The sequence below is a fragment of the Tamandua tetradactyla genome, unplaced genomic scaffold (assembly GCF_023851605.1).
Source record: "Tamandua tetradactyla isolate mTamTet1 unplaced genomic scaffold, mTamTet1.pri scaffold_96_ctg1, whole genome shotgun sequence".
Classification (NCBI taxonomy): domain Eukaryota; kingdom Metazoa; phylum Chordata; class Mammalia; order Pilosa; family Myrmecophagidae; genus Tamandua; species Tamandua tetradactyla.
In genome coordinates, this window is record NW_027518408.1 from 437,180 (window position 1) to 456,106 (window position 18,927).

General features: G+C 33.1%; 1 long non-coding RNA gene across 1 annotated transcript in view; it reads left to right on the forward strand.

Moving 5' to 3' along the window:
• LOC143673310 (uncharacterized) overlaps window positions 1-15,659 on the forward strand; it is a 32,870-nt gene extending 17,211 nt beyond the window's left edge. The window contains exons 2-3 of the long non-coding RNA XR_013170316.1: window positions 2,994-3,107; window positions 15,203-15,659. This is a non-coding gene — a long non-coding RNA (uncharacterized LOC143673310). The remainder of the gene's footprint in view (window positions 1-2,993; window positions 3,108-15,202) is intronic.
• The last annotated feature ends 3,268 nt before the right edge of the window (window positions 15,660-18,927 follow it).

The window sequence follows — 18,927 nt, forward strand, 5'->3', positions numbered from 1 at the left end:
AAAAAGACTAAGATACAAGTGATCATCAAAAAGACTCATTGCCAATTTCTCATCAGAAACTGTGAGGTAAGAAGTGAGTGGTTTGATATATTTAAGGTACTGAAAGAGAAAAACTATCTGCCAAAAATTCTTTATCTGGCAAAAATATCTTTCAATATTGAGGGAGAGCTTAAAATATTCACAAATGAAAAGTGACTGAGAGTGCTCATCAATAAGACATCTGTTCTACATGAATTACTAAAGAGAATTCTTCAGATTGAAGGGGAAAGACAGGAAAGTGTGATTTGAAATTGTGTGAAGCAATGTTCCTTACTAAATGCAACTGAAAGTGCAATTGTAAAATCCAATAGCTCTGTATCATCAATATATAATGGCTATTTAATTTCTATGAGGCAAAATACAATTGAACAGGAAAAAAAACTTTCCTGATAATGGACAGAGAAAATATAAAGAGATAACATGGACAAAAATATATACAAAGGGGAAACAGATGGATATTTGAGCAGAGAATGTGTACAGTATTGAAGCTAAGTTTTATTTTTTCAAATTATTAGCTTATAAATGAAGCCTGTGTAATGTGAATCAGGGTGTGATCACAAATAGTGTATTAAAATATGCAGGAACAAAAATGACAGATGGATAAGGCAAGTGCATTGGAAAAAATCAAATATACAGGATAAGTAGATACAATAAAGGAAAAGAGAGAAAAAAATATATGACATACAAAAACTAAAGGATAAAATGGCTGAAGTACTGCTTTTACTGAAATAACACTTAATATTAATGTATTAAATTCCCCATTCAATAAACCCACATTAGCAGGATGGATACAAAAGCAAAATTCATTTAGGTTGTTTACAAGAGACTCATCTTTGACCCAAAGACCCATACAAGTTGAAAGTGAAATTAAGGAAAAAGATAATACATGCAAAGAATATCCAAATAAAAGCTGGAGTAGCTAAATTCATGTTGGACAGAATAGGCTTTAGGTCCAAATATGTTAGAAAAGACAAAGATGGACTCTGTATATTAACACAAGGATCAATGCACCAAGTAATAAAAAGCAATCATACATATTTGTGCATCTAAACATGGTGCCCCAAAATACAAGAGGCAAACACGGGCAAAAATGAAGGAAGATTCAAACATTTCTAAAATATTATATATTCCAATAAACTGTTATCATTAATAAATACAGCATCTAGACAGAAGATCAAGAAGGGAAGATATAGCTTGAATAACATGGTAAGTGAAATAGATCTAATAAAAATGTACAAGATATTGCTACCCTATAATAGCAAGATGTATATTCTTCTCAAGTGCATATGGACCATTCTCCAGAATAGACTACATACTATGTAGCAAATCAAGTCCCATATTATTTTAAAAACAATGAAACTATAGAATGCATATTCTATGAACACAATAGAATAATACTGGAAATCAATTATAGGTAGAGAAAGGGAAAACCAACAAATATGGAAGTTAACAAACCATTTAAAAGAATGGGCCAAGAAGATTTAGAAGCATGATCAATAAATATCTTGAGATGGAAGAAAATAGGGACACAACATATCAAAACTTATAGAATACAGCAAAGAAGCAGTGATGAGAAGGAAATTTGTAGATAGGAATGTTTACATTCCAAAAAAAGAAAGCTAAAATTAAAGACTTAATTGAATGCCTGGAGGAATTAGATAAAGAGCAGCATACTAAAGCCAAAGTAAGAAGATAAAAAGAAATGAAAACAGGCAACATGAGAAAAATAGAAATTTGTTTCCACAATAAAATTGACAAAACTTTAGCTAGATTTACAAAAAAAGAGAGAGAAAATGTATATTACTATTGACCCCACATAAATAAAAATATTATAGGAGAGTATTATGAACAGCTGTATGTCAGCAAGTTCTCAGAGTCAGTGTCAACAAGTTGAAGTAAAGAAGAGTTTATTGAGACTTGATTTAATTAAATTGCAGTGTATGAAGCCTAAATAACATCTGGATAAATGGAATGTGCTGGGATGTGTGGATAGAAATGTCTAGGTTGAAAATATCACACAGTCTAAGGAAATGTAAGACCCGTTGCAGTTGGAAATCCTCAAAAAGTCTCATGCTCACCCAAATCTCCACTCTCATCTATTTCCAATGTATATTCTCTTTCCTTTCATCTCCATTCATATTTTATAATCTCTAATCACCAGGCTTTTAGTACTTAATCTTTCTTGTTCCTTTTCATTTCTATTTTATGCTCTATTCTTTGCATCAATTTCCTCATATGCTTCTGTCATAGGCAGGTTCATGTGTCAACTTGGGCAGGTGGTGCTGACTGGTTGTCTGGTTGGACACGCACTGCCCTGTCTTTAGCTATGAGGACATTTCATGGACTTAAATCATGATTATGTTGGCTGCATCCACAGCTGATTGCATTTGTAATCAGCTAATGGAAGTGTCTTCTGCAATGAGAGGGGCTTAATCTAATCACTGGAAGGCATTTAAGGAGAATTCAGAAGAGGCAGTCACTCTTCCTGCCTCAGTCAGTGAGCCACTCCTGTGGACTTCATCCAGACCATTCATCGGAGTCATCAGCTCCACAGCCTGCCCTATGGATTTTGGATTCTTCCATTCCAATGGTTTTCCAACCAGTTTCTCTGAGAGTTCCTTGAAGACCTTCATCAGAATTACCAGCTTGCAGCCTGCCCTACACAAATTGGACACTTACATTGCCCTGGTTGCCCAGCCAGCCTCTCCTGAGAGTTTTTTGAGGACCTTCATCAGGGTTACCAGCTGGTGACCTGCCTTACAGACTTTGGACTCTAAACACCCATGGTTACGTGAGACGATTTTATACATTTTATAACTCTGGACATCTCCTGCTAATTCTGTTTCTCTAGAAAACCCTAGCTAATACAACTTCCTTCTGTCTTCTATATGCTTAATTTTCCTGTTATAGTCTTTCAGTGTCTTTATCATTTTTTATTCTTCTCCATTTCCTAGTAACAGTTTGCAAGAAAACATTGAAAAGGACCCAAACAGCTCTCATTATCATGTGGGAATTCTACAATCAATATGAAATTGTGACAATCATACTTTAAAAGTGAAAGAACAAAGGTATTGTATTGATCTTTTTATTTTAATGTTGACCACCTTTGGAACCAGACCATGTTTGACATTTATTTAGGTAGATATAACTATTTTCTATACCCTTATTGCAATGTATTTTGATTTTTTCATTACATATGTAGTATTAAATGTATTAAATACTTTGTTGTCTTACAAATGAAAGCATTTTACTCCTGCTCAGTAGTCATTCCCTGATTTCAATTTTTGCTGTAAGTCTTGAGGTTACTCTTCTTTTCCAAATGGGTAGACTGGAAATAAATATATTACCATGGAAAATTGACATAAGTTCCTAATTCTGAGAGTAAAAAAAAGTCATTCCTTTTTTCTGTCATCAAAAAAAAAAACAAATGACACTAATATTTTATTTTCCTGCTGTATAAAATATTCTACACTTATGTACAATGAGATAAAGTTTATTTAGTATATCAATCCACAATCTGATAATTTTCTGGGGAAATTGTCAGAAGCAAAAGTATTTCAAGTTAAATTTTCAATAATAACAGAGTGATATGATAGGTATATTCTACCCAAAGAATTAAAGTGTGGTTTACAAACCACTTTTCAAGAATCTACGCTGTTCTAGAGGTGAGGTACTATTTGGTTTGATATACACTGTTTGTTATATTGCTGATATAAAATAAGAAATGCCTGATATTGTTGTATTTAAGCCAGAGATCATAGGGAAGAGCAAGAAAGAAAAATAATTGAATTTGCCTCAATTCAATTCTGAAAAACTTTTTGAAAGCTACTCTATACTTAATATTTTTAGTTTAATAAAGTTAGACAAAAATTATGAGCCTTCTCCATGCTAAATGTTCATCAAACAATACCTATTAGTTGCAGAAAGTTTAACCAGTTTATAACAAACAGGATTCAACTAAAAACAGTTAAAACACCAAAAATATAATTAAAAATAAAGACATCTTAAGAGTATAGGGAAAGAAGCCATTAGAGTACTTCAAGCTTTCAAGTCAGGAGGTCTAGGATAATTTTTTGTGCAGGGTTTTACAGCAAGAATAAGAGTGTAGTTTGTTATTATGTAGAATGGTTTTTTTAGAGATGTAGTATAATAATGAAGGCTAGAGAGAGTAATTGCTGGCTATTTGTATCAATTTGAGAGTTGGTTATATTCCAGCCTGTCCTTTCCTTACTCCTTTCACTGCCTTGACTTTACTCAAGAGCCAGTAGACAGCTACAGATAACTTTCTCTAGTTTCCCTGCTTTTATATTTAGCCCTTCTAATACAAAAGTTCTTTCAGCACCTTAGAGATCCTTTTGAATGTAAAATTGATTTATAGACATTCTGCAGCTTCACACAACAGTTTAAAATATTTCAATACCTTTTTATATTTGCTTGATTAAATATTAATCTGACTCATTATTCACAGCATCTCATACCTTCCACAAGTACACCCCATCTCTGGCTATCATGAACCCTGATTGGTCAGGTATTTCACATCATCACATGTCTATTTATTGTGATGGAACAGACTCACAAAAATGGCACATAGCAGTGAAGCATTTAAGGATTGCAAGGTTTTCTTCTGTCCCTTAGATATTTATCATGTTCAACTTTTAACACTTTGTTATGGAAGGATTTTTTCCCTGCCCAAAAAATTGACCGATGTCCTTTCCACATATGTTAGGAAAAGCAAAATCATTCACAAAGGAGAAAATGATGTGTTGCTTTCTAAAGAAAATAATGCAAGTAGGGGTTTTGAATAGATAGGGTTCTGGGCTTGTTCTAAAGTGGAGAGGTTAAAATATAGAATATTAATCTTTCTCTGACTAAAGAAGAATAGGTGCCATGCCAGAGTGTACTCATCCCATACTGTCTTACACTGGGCTTGTGAAACACAAGAGGAAGTGTGGTGAGGTATAGAATGGAGAAACCATTGGTCAAGTTTTCTATAATTATTGAGGAAAGCAGCAATCTGGAAACATGTGAACAATAAAGGAGGAAACAGTCAATAGGGAAGTTCAAGAAAGAAATTTAGCAATTAATATGTATTTTTTTTACTCCCAGCTCATCCACTGACTCTAAAACTATAGATAAGTCAGTAAGCTATTATAAAATTCAGTTGTTTTGTCTATAAAATAGATAAGATTCCTTAAGTTAATCTCTGTGAAGGATGGATGAGAGGAAAATATGAGACCAATGCAAATAACTGTTACTGTGAGGAAACAGTTTGAAAGTGAAGATTGGTAAAGATGTCTCACTATGCACAAGGGGGACTGCCTAGTAAAGGGTCTTGCACATGTATTCATTCAAAAGCATTTTCATGAATTGATGAATGAACATTAATTCTCTGGAACTTCCAGATAAGACAAAATAACCATCATGGGATTGAGAAATCAGATTTCCAACCCAGATGCCATCCAGTTTGGTATCTTCTACCACAGCTGCAATCACACCTTCTTCTCGTTAGTCCTGGGCATCTTCACGGTGGCCTTCATAGGAAACACTGCCATAGTTCTCATCATTTACCTAGACACACAATTCCACACCCCAATGTACTTCCTCCTCAGTGAATTGTCCCTCATGGACCTCATGCTTATCTGCACCACCACCCAAGTTGGCCTTCAACTACTTGCTTAGGAAGAAATCCATTTCTGTGGCAGAATGTGGAACCAGGTACTCTTTTTTGTTTCCCTGCTTGGGTCTGAATGTTTCCTCTTGGCTGTAATGGCTTATGATCATTATGTTGTTATACAGCTCCCTCTAAAATAAACTGTCTTCATGAATCAGAAACTGTACTGGTGACTATTGCTTCCTGGGTCTTGGAATCTCATGATGGCATCATCGTGTTTGCAGCTGCTTTGTCATTCTCTTACTGCAGATCATTGGAAATTCATCATTTCTTCTGTGAGTTACCTGCCCTTCTACCTTTATCCTACACAGACACTTCTTTCTTTGAAAGATTGCTTTTCATCTGCTGTGTGGTGATGCTAATCTTTGAGTCTTTCAAGTTGTCATATGCATGGGTTTTGGGGAAAGGCATCACTAAACTTTCACAACTTGCTCCTCCCCCTAGTTGTGGTTGGACTCTCCTGTGGTGCTGCCATGTTCATGTACATGAGACAAGCCTCAAACCATACCCCTAACTAAGACATGGTGATGTTGGCCTTCTATGAATTCTCACTCCCATGCTCATAGATAGCCTTGCTGACAAAGACGTATCCAGTGGACTTAAGAAACTATTGAGAAAAGGAAAGTTTTTTTGTAATTAAGCACCTTTTAAATGATTTTTACTGTAAAATATTACATATACAAAACAAAAAAGAGAAAAGCAATAAGTTTCAAAGCATACTTCAACAAGTAGTTACAGAAGAGATTCCAGGGTTTCTCATGGGCTACCATTCAACCATCTCAGACTTTTCCTTCTAGCTGCTCCAAAACACTGAAGACTAGAAGGGATTTATTATAGTGATTCTGCAGTCATGCTCATTTTATTAAATCCTATTTTCTCTGTTTTATCTCCTCCTTCTCCTTGATTCTTCTCCCAATCTATATGGATCTTTGGGCAGTGTCTTTTCTGAGCTTTTCATATTAAGAAAAGGTGTCAATACTACAGGATAGAGAAAGTAATTAATTGATAATCTTGGAGAGGCTGGGACCTCTAAGCTTCAGAACTTATCTGACCTAGGAGCCCTCTGGGAATTATGGGTTCCAGGAAGGCAAACAGTGCATGAAACGTCTATAGAGTCTCAGTTTAAGCCTTAGATGTTCTTAAGAATCAACAGGAGTGATGTTGGTTGGGGATTAGCAAACCTTGGCAATTGGCAGTACTTAATTGAAGCTTGAATAAGAGTAGCCTCCTGACTCCATTTGTACTCTCTTGGCCACTGATGCTTTATTTTATTACACCTCTTTTCACACTTTTGGTCCAGAAATATTGTTGATCCCATGGTGCCATGGCCAGAGTCATACCTGGGAGTCATGTCCAACATTGTCAGGAAGATTTTCACTGCTAAAGGTCATGTCCCATGTATGGGGGAGGCTAATGATTTTCCTTGAAGTGTTTGGTTTAGAGAAAGAAAGAGCACATCCGAGAAAAAAAGAAGCTTCCTGGAAGCAACTCTTAGACCTCACTAGGGATATTCTTAGCTTCTCCCCTACAGAAATAAGTTTCACAAGGTCAAGCCACAAATTCAGAGCTTGGCCATTTCTATTGGGAGTCCCCAGTGTTTTACAGGGTATCCAGCTCTCCAGATAAGAAAGTTTTAGATATGTATTCCTCCTTTGGGCTCCCAAGGGACTCTAGCAATGCTTTTTAATTATCAGCCTGCCATAGCCTGAGATGTAATCCTGGTATTACTTTCAGCTATAAGAAATACATGGATTCATTCCTGTTCTGGATTATGAGTTTGAGTTGCTTAAATGAGCTATCCAATCAGGTTGATATAGACTATGCTCTACAACAGAAAATTTAGATTCTAGACATAATAAACCTCTCTACCATTAGTGCCATGCTGTAGGTGGTCTAGTGCACTTGCACTATTGTCTTTTAACTTGTATTCTAATTTACCTTAGACCCAGCTACATTGGATTCATTTTAAACTCTAATCAAAGTCTTATCTCTTTATTGGCTCCCTCAACTGCTATTATATATTGGTTTGCTAACATTCATAGTCACAGGCTTTCTCAAAGTTCCAAGGAAATACCAGCTGATACACATACAGCTCAGTATTTCAGAATCCAGAAATACATTTTAAATTTCTGGCTAAATCTGGCTGCTATAAGGGCTTAAATTCCAGGCTCCCAGTTTTATATCATTATTTTCTGAGAGAGATATTATCATATTTGTTCTTTTGAACAACACATTTTGTCCACAAGGTTTATTAAGTTCATTGTGTCCCTGTTGACATCCTTCCTTCTTTTAGCTGCACCACATTACATCATATAACTGTATCACAGTTCAACACTCTGCTTCTCAGTCATTGTACTCTTCAGCTCCCTCCATCTATTGGACATCATGGATAATGTCCAAAATAAACAACCATGTCTTACAGCATCCTTGCTTGTCTGTACAATCATCAGAATTCTCAATTATAGACAATTTTCACTGGTTCATAGTGAAAAAGAACTTGCAAGTGCACTGTCACCAACTATCAAATCTGAACTGTACTTTATCATTTGTCCCTTCCCCCAATTAGTTTTACCTCATAGTGCTTTGGTACTGTTGATGTCTTGCTGATAACTATTGGCCATAGCATGTATTTTTAGTTTCTCCCTATATCCCTCTACTATTGGCTGTGTCCACTATCTAACCTTTGAACTAGTTCATGTGCAAATGTGTTTATAATTGTAGATTTAATCAGTGGATATATTCCCTTTCAATCATATTCACCTTCAATATGACAATTTTATTTATAAAACTGCTAATTAGTTACCATCACTTCTATCCATTCCCTAGCATACAGGTTCAACCTCTCTGGGTTGCCTGCCATATTTTTCTAGCTTTTGTGTACCTCTAGGTTTGCTATATTCTACAGTGTAAACTTTGAGATGACCTTTACATGTGTAATAATAACAATATCATGGAATAGCTATCCTTTTGAGACTGATTTATTTCACCGAGGGAACATCTTTTAATTTCCTGTGTGGCCAGCACTCCACCAGGAAACTGGAAACATCTGAAACATTCATTCCTGCTGGTCTATTTTTTCCATGTTTTTTTGTCAAATTAAAAATTTGTTTATTCTAATCTTATAAAAAATAATGAGTACAGTGAGCTGAATCTAAATACTAGCATACACTGCTTCACCTATATGAACTTTTCTTATGTCATTGATTTTTAGCTGTCAGTGGCACCTGATTTTAGAATACTTGCCTTTCTTATCAGGTTTAAGAATTAATGATCTTTGACACATCCAAGGACTAAAGGTTGGATTTGTTCCATGGTTTATGATGAGATGTTCCTTTGTTTACTGATTATTTACCTACCAGTCTGTCTTTAGTTTCATCTCTCTTCATTACAGGTTTTTGACTGTTTTATTCCTGAATCTTCTCAACTGCATTCCCAAGACTGTAGATGTGGGACATTAAGTATCAGCATATCTTTCAATCAAATCTCATGCCTATAAAATCTCTTTGAAAAACCTTATATTATAACCTCTCTTTGACAATGGATAATATTCAGTTAGCAGATCTATTTGTTTTCACTGAGCAAATTTCATCTCCATCATGATTATTGAAAAATAAGAGCACTATCAGTTCCTAGAACTATTGATCATAAAAATTTATATAACTCATAAAATTATTGATTAATAATTATATCACAAAATTATTTATGCATTACAAGATGAATTTGCAAAAGTTTACTTGAAGATTTTTGGGACCTAAATCTATTTAAACCAATTTCTTTAAGGTGTCACTGATACCAGCTGTTTGATGAAATCCTTGGTGTAAAAACTGTCATCATGGGTTGCACTTCATGTTTTTAAACCCTCTTTAGGTTTTAAAGTTAAACAAAATAGCTTCCAGCTCCACCGGACTGCCTTGTTTTATTTATACATAATGTTACTGCAACAATCATTTATTTTTAATATTCTACTTTTAAATAACTATTTTAAACTAAATTGTACTTTATATTTTAAGCACATTTGCTATGAATTATAATCTCTTGCATCATTTAGAATATTATAAAATGTTTTGAGGCAAAAAGAATATTCTCAATATGAGGATTGTTTTTTTGGATTTTGAGATAAAGTTTATACACCATAAATTCAACTGGTTAACAGGAAAATTCAGAGACATTTTGGAATATTTCAGAATATTCAAATAATTCTTCAAGCATCACAACTCATTTCAAAACAATTTCTTCATTTCAAACAAAAAGTCTAGTAATTAGTCATCATTTCACATTTCCTCTGCATTAGCCCCGGATTATCACTAAACTATTTTATCTCTTCAGTTTTCCTTATTCTGGATATTTCATATAATTGAAATTATACAATATGTGACCCATAGTGACTGGATTCTTTCACTCAAGGTTTTATCAGGTTGAAGCATGTACTAATGCTAAATTTCTCTATTCAACTTAATAATATTTTATTATAATGTTACACCACATATTGTCTTTTCATTCATAAATTGATGTACACTTCAGGTGTTTCCACTTCTTAGTTATTATGAAAAATGTTGAGATGAATATTAATATACAGAGTTTTGTATGGAACTCTTTTCAAATCTCTTGAGGGGATTTATGAGTAAACTCCCATGAGTGAATTGATTAGTCATATGCTAACTCCATATTTAATTTTTGAGGGATACAAAAATGTTTTCACCAGTGGCTGTAGATCATTTCCCCCAGCAGTGTATGAGAGTACCAACAGCTACACACCCTCTCAAGTTCTTACTCCCCATTTTTCATGCTGCTTCTGATGTTATTTGTTTGTTTTGGTTTGATTATAGTCATCAACCAAAATACATACAATAGAGCCTTCATCAGTTGAAATACTTATTTCTTATAAAAAACCATGGAACTGTGACAGCAGTGGGATGAAATATTTAATGTGCTCAAAGTGAAAGAAGTTTTCAACTAAAAACTAGTGGTTGTCAAGTGGTACCACGTTTGCATTTGGTTTGCATTTCCATAATGACTAATGATGTTGAACAAGTTTTCATATGCATATTGTCCACTTGTACAGCTTTTGAGGAGAAATGTCTATTCAAATCATTTGGAATTCATTGTTGTTTTAATTATTGACTTGTCAGAGTTCTTTATATATATGGATACTATATTAAATAAGAAATTATTTGCAAATACGTTTTCACTTTCTGAGTGTTGTCTTTCCACTTTATTGACGATGTCTCTGGAATCTCAAAAGTTCTTCATTTTGGTGGAGTATAATATACCTATTCTTCTACTGTTGCTTATGCTTTTGGTGTCATGTCTAAGAAGCCATTGTCAAATCAAAGGTTTCAGGGATTTACATTTCTCTTTTCTTTTATACAGTTTTGTAGTTTTATCTCTTGTATTTAGACCATTTTCCATTTTGAGTTCTTGTATTGTATGCTGTATGATACTGTGCCAACTTTATTTGAAATGCATTCTTTTTTTTGAAATGCATTCACATTTACAGGATGCTTTCAAAAATAATACCAACTCTATACAAAGAATTCTAAATTACCCCTTCATACCCAGATCCACCAATTTTAGCATTTTGCCATATTTGTCATATTTGTATCTATTCATACATCTATTAATCCATCTAGCTCTAGCTAGCTAGCTATCATCTTATATGTCTATCATCATCTGTTTGTATAACTATTTATGCAGCAGTTTTGAATGCTTGCCTGTTTTATACATCATGTTCCTTGGACACTTAATACTATATGTACATTTCCTAAGAACAAAGATAGTCACATTTGTAACCACCATAGGTGCAGTCATCAAGTTTAAACATTTAATATCATTATAAAGCTTACAGTCTATATTGCAATTATTTTTCAAATGCAGCAATAATGCTCTTTTTGAACCTTTTTCTTCTCCTGTTAGTTCTCACATTGGATCATGTATTGCATTTAATGTCATGTTTCTTTAGTTGCTCTTTATTTTAATTTTGCAAATATATATACAACATAAATTTTCACACCTCAGTTTACCATTCAGTGGGTTTAATCACTCTCACAATGTTGTGGTACCATCACTACCTTCTGTTAAACCTCATTCCCACTGATGCCATCTCCAGGCAACCTGTACTTGAGCTGTTGTCCATATAGTCTTGCTTATTAGCTGATATTTTCTTTGTGGTTATTAATATCATGAATCTGTAACAATTATATTTGTTTTGATGTCAACTGAAATTCAATAGTGTACCCTGTTTCTATAACATTCTGTCCCTACACCTTAATATAGTTTTGAAAAAATTATATATTTACATGTTAGACGTTAAAAACCATTGATTTATCATTACATTTTATAAGTTTGTCTTTTACAACCCGTACAAAGAAAAAGTGAAATTACAAACCAAAAATACAATAGCACTGGCATTTTTATTTACCCATGTTGTTACCCTTACTGTAGATGCTTATTCATATGACCTCATTCTGTTGTCTATATATTTTTTCCTTTCAACCTAAAAAGCTTTCTTTGGCATGTTTTGTAGGGCTAGTTTAATACTGATGAGCTCATTCAAATTATGTTTTTCTATGATGTCTTAATCTCTCCCTCATTTTTATCAGACAGACTTGATAGACACAAAATCCTCAGTTGGAAACTTCTTTTACTTTCAACACTTTAAATATATTATCTCACTACTGTCACACCTGTATGGTTTTTTATAAGAAATAAGGACTTCAACTTATGGGGCTATTGTATGTGAAACACTGATTCACTCATGTGGCTTTCACAATTTTCTATCTTTAGCATTTAACAATTTTAATATAAGAACTCAGTGTAGGTCTATTTTAGCTTATTCCTATTTGAATATCATTTCACCACTTGGATGTGTGTTCTCATGTCTTTCATTAAATTGGGGAAGACTTCAGCCATTAACTCTTCAAACTAATTCTCTTTATCTTCATCCTTTATCTGGGATTCCCACAATGAATGTTTGATATGTTGCACAGGTTTTCAGTGTTCAATTTATTTTTCTTCATTCTTTCTTCTTTCTCTTCCTCACACTGAATGATTTCAATTGTCTTACTTTCAAGTACCTTGATACCTTCTTGGGCCAGCTCAGATTTGTTGTTGAAATCCTCAGAATTGTTAAATTTCTGTTACTCTCTGTGGTCTTCAAATCTTTTTTTGCTGCTTTTCTTTATTTCTATATCTTTATTCATATTCTCTTTTGTTAGCTTATCATTTTCCTGATATCATTTAGTTCTTAGTCCATTTTCTTCAGTTCTTTGAGCATATTTAGGAGATTTTTGTCCTAAAATCTATGTCCAAGACATGGTTCTCTCATGAATGGATTCAAATGCTTTAATCACTTCCTTTTTCTGGGTCAATTCTTCTTTCTTTATATGTTTTATAATATTTTGTTTAAACCTGGACATTTTGACATTTAAATACGGTATTGTAATTTAGATTCTGAGGCATTCCTTTTTAATCCAGCTAGTAACATAAGAAAGTTCTCTTTTAATATTAGGAGCTAACAAAATAAAAAGGGAAACTATGCTTTTGCAGTCTTTACTAATTGACCTGTGGGTGTGTGCTCATTAAGAGATAACCCATAAAATGAGTTAATAGATCTAACTGAAACCAAAGAAGAGGGACTTTTGTATTTCTTCCTGCACTTGCATCTTGCCTTGGGCACATATGCATGGCCTTGGGAATTCCCTTGCATGGTTATGAATGTTCCTTGTTCCCTAGGGAACAGTGCTCTTAGCTTGGGCACTGTGCTTTATGTTCTACAGTTAGCAATTGTTTGTCTCAGATAGCCATGACTTGAATGCTCCCCAGAGTTTTCTGTATGATAGTGCTGTGAGCTGTTTCTACAAGTAGGACAAGTTCCATGATAGCAAGCCAGCTACTCTAAGGCCACTGCCACACAGATTTGGCCAGATATATATGCTCTCAATATGTGCACAAGATTTTCATTGATCCCTCTGAAACTAGGGCATGGATCTGTGCTGGGAGCACAAGCAGATTCTTTGCTGAACAGAGGAGGATAAGAAGGAGCAAGATGGGGCTCCATAAGATCCTACCATTTTTAGTTACCCTTTTTTATATTTAACACTTGTTCTATTCCTGCAACAATTTAATTGGGTTTTTTTTTTAGCTCTGAGAAAGATATTTCAGCTGGTACTTGTTTGTTCTTCAAAGCTTCTATGGGAGAGCAAAGCTCTGAAGCACCTCACACCACTATCTTTATCAGGAAAAATTACTCTTTTGCATGTGTATCCAGTTGTCTCAGCACCAATTATCAAACACACTATTCTTTACTCCATCACATTGTCTTAGAACACATCAAAATTATTAGTGTGTTCATACTTCTACATCAACAGTAACAAATAAACCACATCAATATCATAGGTCATTAATACAGGTGAGATAAAGGAAATGGGGGTATATTTATTTTCTTATTTATTTTCTGGAGTAATAAAAATTTTATAAAATTTGAGGTGCATGGATGGTTTAGTGTTAGAATGCTTATCTTCCATGCAGGAGATCCAGGTTCAATTCCCAGATGATGCACAGAAAAAAAAATTGTTGGGTGCATGGGTGGTTCAGTGGTAGAATGTTGGCCTTAGGTGCAGGAAACCCAGGTTTGATTCCTGGACCATGCAGCCCCCCCAAATTTTATCCTGAAGATGTATGAACAACTCTGGGTTGATACTGTGAACCACTTATTGTGTACTTTGGATGATTTGTTTGGCATGCGAATCTGTCTCAATGAAATTACATTAACATTTTAAAAATTAATTGAACATGGAATTATGCATTTTTCTAGACTCTTAAGTTAATTCTATTAGTTTATGTATCATTCATTATGCCAGTACTTCACCATTTGATAGCCACAGATTTGCAGTAAGTTTGGAATTAAGGAAATGTTAGTCTTCTGCTTTGTGGTCAATATTATTTTAGCTTCCAAACTTTTAAAGTTTGTGTTTATAATTTCATGTCCTTTGAATATCCATGTAAATTTTTGCATCAACTTATCAATTTATGAAAAATATGAGGTATTGGATTGCATTATAGATCAATTTGGGGAGTATTTTCAGTTTAAAAATATTGTCTTTCAGTTTATAAATAACACACAGGTTATGTTTTTAAGCCACTTTAATTTCCTTCAGAAATGTTTTGTTCATTTTTGGTGTGTAGGATTTGTGCTTATTTTATTAAATTTTTCATGTAAATTTGTTAAATTTATTGCTATCATAAAAGGAATTGTTTTCAGAATTCCATTTTCAGATTGCTCATCACTAACATCAATATATTATTTTTTGACATATTAATAATTACCATTTGTTGACATGTTTATAATTAGCATTTGCATTTCACTCATCCTACTTTTTGAAACACTATCATATATTTATAAACATCTCTCATGAAAATTATTTCCTTCATGATTGCATAATGCATAATTTATTCATCATTGCTTACTTTCAAATCTGTATTTTTACTGTTTAGGTCCATGAACTCACCTGAAAAAATCCCATGGGATCATTGGGATGACTACCTGACTATTGTACAAATAGGGAAATCCTTGAAGAAACATTTGAAATGGTATTTGGGAACCATTAAATACATGTGCGAAGCATAAGAACTGGGCAAGCATTGGATATGCCATATTCACTGAGGAATCTGCTCTGACTGGCCTCTTTTATCTTTCTTTTTTCTTTTTATTTGTCTGACTGTGTTTTGAATGCACAATGAGATGCTGTGCGAACAAATAATAATCTACAGAAGCTTTATTGGAATTGCCTCATTTTTAACTGAGGCATCTAAATTACATATTCTGGAAACAAGACAATAGATCATTGAAAACAAGACAATGCATCATTAAGAAAACATCAACATAATATAATTTATTTTAGTAAGATAATGTTAATCATCAATATTTGGAATTTTGTATTTGTAAAATACTGAAAATATTTTGCAACCAGTTATTACTTCTAATATTGCCACTGAAATGTATTGAAGAAAAAATTCTTTAAATATTCATGAGATTTAGTCATTTTATTCACACTAAAATTCTTAACACTTTTTGTAAATTAATGTGGGCCATGTAGACTTGGTTTTTATTTATTTATATTAGAGAAGTTGTACATTTAGAGAAAATTCATTCACAAAACATAGATCTGCCACATAACCACTCTACTACTAATTCCTTGCAATAGTGTGATACATTTCTTACAATTGATTAAAAAATTATAAAATTTTACTATAGGCTATAGACCCTGGTGTCCATAAGGGTTCAGTCTTTGTATTGCATATTCCTACAGGTTCTTTTCTTTATTTTATTCTAGTAACATATATACAACCTAAATTCTTTTAACTGCATTTGACTATATAATTAAGTGCAGTTCATTACTTTCCCAATTTTGTGCTACCATCATGACCATGTCTTTCAAAAAGTTTCCATCATTGTGAACGCTGTACAATGTAAGCATTAATTCCCCATTCCCTATACCCATTTATCTCTGGGTAACATATATTCTAGCTTCTGACTCTATGAATTTTCTTATTAAAATTATTTAATATCAGTGAGTCCATGTAATATGTATTCTTTTGTGCCTTCCATATTTCACTCAACATGATGTCTTCAAGTTTTATTTATGTTGTCATATGTATTAAAACTTCATTCCTTATTATAGCTGAATAACACTCCATTGTGTATATGTACCATATTTTGTTTATTTATCATTTGATGGGGCAATTGGGTTGCATCAATATTTTTGACAAATGTGAATAATGCTACTATGAAAATCAGTGTTTAAATATATTAGAATCAATGTATTCAAATCATTCAGACATATACCTAAAAATGGGATTGCCAGGTTTTATGGTAATTATATACTTAACTTTTTAGGAACTTCCAAACTAGCTTCTAGATTGGCTGCACCAATTTAAATTCCCACCAGCAATGAGTGACTGCTCCTGTTTCTCCACATCCTCTCTAATAATTGTCATTTTCAGTTATTGGAATAGTAGTCATTTCAGTGGGTCTGAATGTTAGCACTTTGTGGTTTTGAATTATATTTCCTTAATGTCTAATGATGCTGAAATTCTTTTTATTTGCTATCTTGTGTATCTTCTTGTTACAAATGTCTCTTTAAGTATTTTTCCCATTTTTAATTGCATTATTTTCCTTATTGTTTTTGAGTTGTAGGATTTATATTTATATTCTGGATATTAAACCCTAATTGGATATATAGCTTCTAAATATTTTAACTTATTGTTAGATATTCTTTTTATTTTCATGATAAAATCATTTAGGCACAAATGTTTAATTAGTAGTTTTTTTTATTTCAATGAGGTTATATTTATTTATTTATTCTTTTGTTGCTTGTACTGTGGGTGTAAGTCTAAAAAACCATTGCCTAACATCCTGAAGATGCTTCCCTAAATTTTCTTCTAATGATTTTATTGGTATGGTTAATAAATTTAGGAATTTGAGGAATTTTTAATTGACTTTTAAACATGTTGTTAGATAAGGGCCTCCTTAACCTAATTCATTCTTTTGCATATTCATTCCAATTTTTCTAGCTCCAGTTGTTAAAGAGAGTATTATTTCTCAATTGAATGGACTTCGTATACTTGTCAAAAGTCAGTTGGCTATAACCATGAAGTTTGATTTTTGAAGTCTCAGTTTGATTCCATTGTTCTATATATGTATGTATAGAATATTTATCTGTATAGGTGTACAGCATTTGTGGCAGTAACATCCCATTTTGTTTACTGTGACTTTGTAATAAGTTTAAAATCAGAAAGTGAATTCTTCAATTTCTTTCTGTGTTTTAAATATGGCTTGACTATTTGGGGCCCATTGCCCTTCCATATAAATGTGAGGATTTGTTTTTCCACTTCTATAAAGAATGCTGTTGGAATTTTAATTGAGATTTATTAAATCTGCAAATTGCTTTGGGTAAAATTGGTATTTTTAAAATATTTAGGTTTCCAATCCATGAACATAGAAAGTCCCCCCATTTATTTAAGTATTTGATCTCTTTTTAGCAATGTTTTGTAGATTTCTGCATACAAACCCTTTACATTCCCAATTAGTTTTAGTCATACCTCTTTTAATCTTGTACTTTTATTATTATTATTATTATTATTATTATTATTATTATTACGGCATGGGCAGGCACCAGGAATCAAACCTAGTTCTCCAACATGGCAGATGAGAATTCTGCCACTGAGCCATTCTCTAATTATTTTTGTAAAAGGGATTTTTCCTGATTTCTTAACATTGTTCATTACTTGTGTGTAGAAACACAACTGATTTTTGCATGTTGATCTTGTATATCATCACTATTCTGAATTCATATATTATTTAGGATTTTTTAGGATCATGTCACCAACAAATAGGGAAGTTTTCACTTATTCTTTTCCAAATTAGATGTCTTTTATTTCTCTCTTTTACTTAGTACCTGTAACTATAATTTCCAGTACAATGTTGAATAACAGCAAGGTGATAAAAGTGGGTATCCTTGTCTTTTCCCTGACCTTAGAACTCTTATCTAGAAGGGATACTGAATTTTATCAAATTCCACTTTTGCCTCAATTTAGATATTTTGGGTTTTTTTCTTTATCCTGTTAATGTGCTGTATTACATAATTGATTTTCTTAAAATGAACCATGCTTGCACAAGTGAGATAAGCCACATTTATCATGGTGCGTAATTCCTTAAGTGTGTTATTGTCTTCAGTTTTCTACTATTTTCAGAATATCTGCATCTATATTCATAGGAATTTTTGTCTGTAGTTTGATTTCCTTGTGCAGTCTTTATCTATCTTTGATATGAAGAGGATATTGGACTGATAGGATAAGTTTCTTCCTTTTAAATTTTTGGAAGAGTTTGAGTATAATTTGTGCTATTTCTTCTTTGGATGTTTGCTAGAACTCATCTGTGAAGCTATCTAGACCTAGGCTTTTCTTTTTGGGTGGTTGATGATGATGAATGATTTGATCCCTTTACTTGTAATTTATCTCCTTAGATCTTCTATTTCTTCTAGAGTCAATGAAGGTTTTCTTGTGTTTCTAAGAGTTAGTCCTCTTCATCTAGGTTATCTAATTTGCTGGCACACAGTTATCCATAGTATCCTCTTAAAATCACTTTTATTTCTTAAGAATTATTAGTAATGCCCCCTTTTCATTTATATTTGTTTGTTTGTATCCTGTCTTTTTTCTTC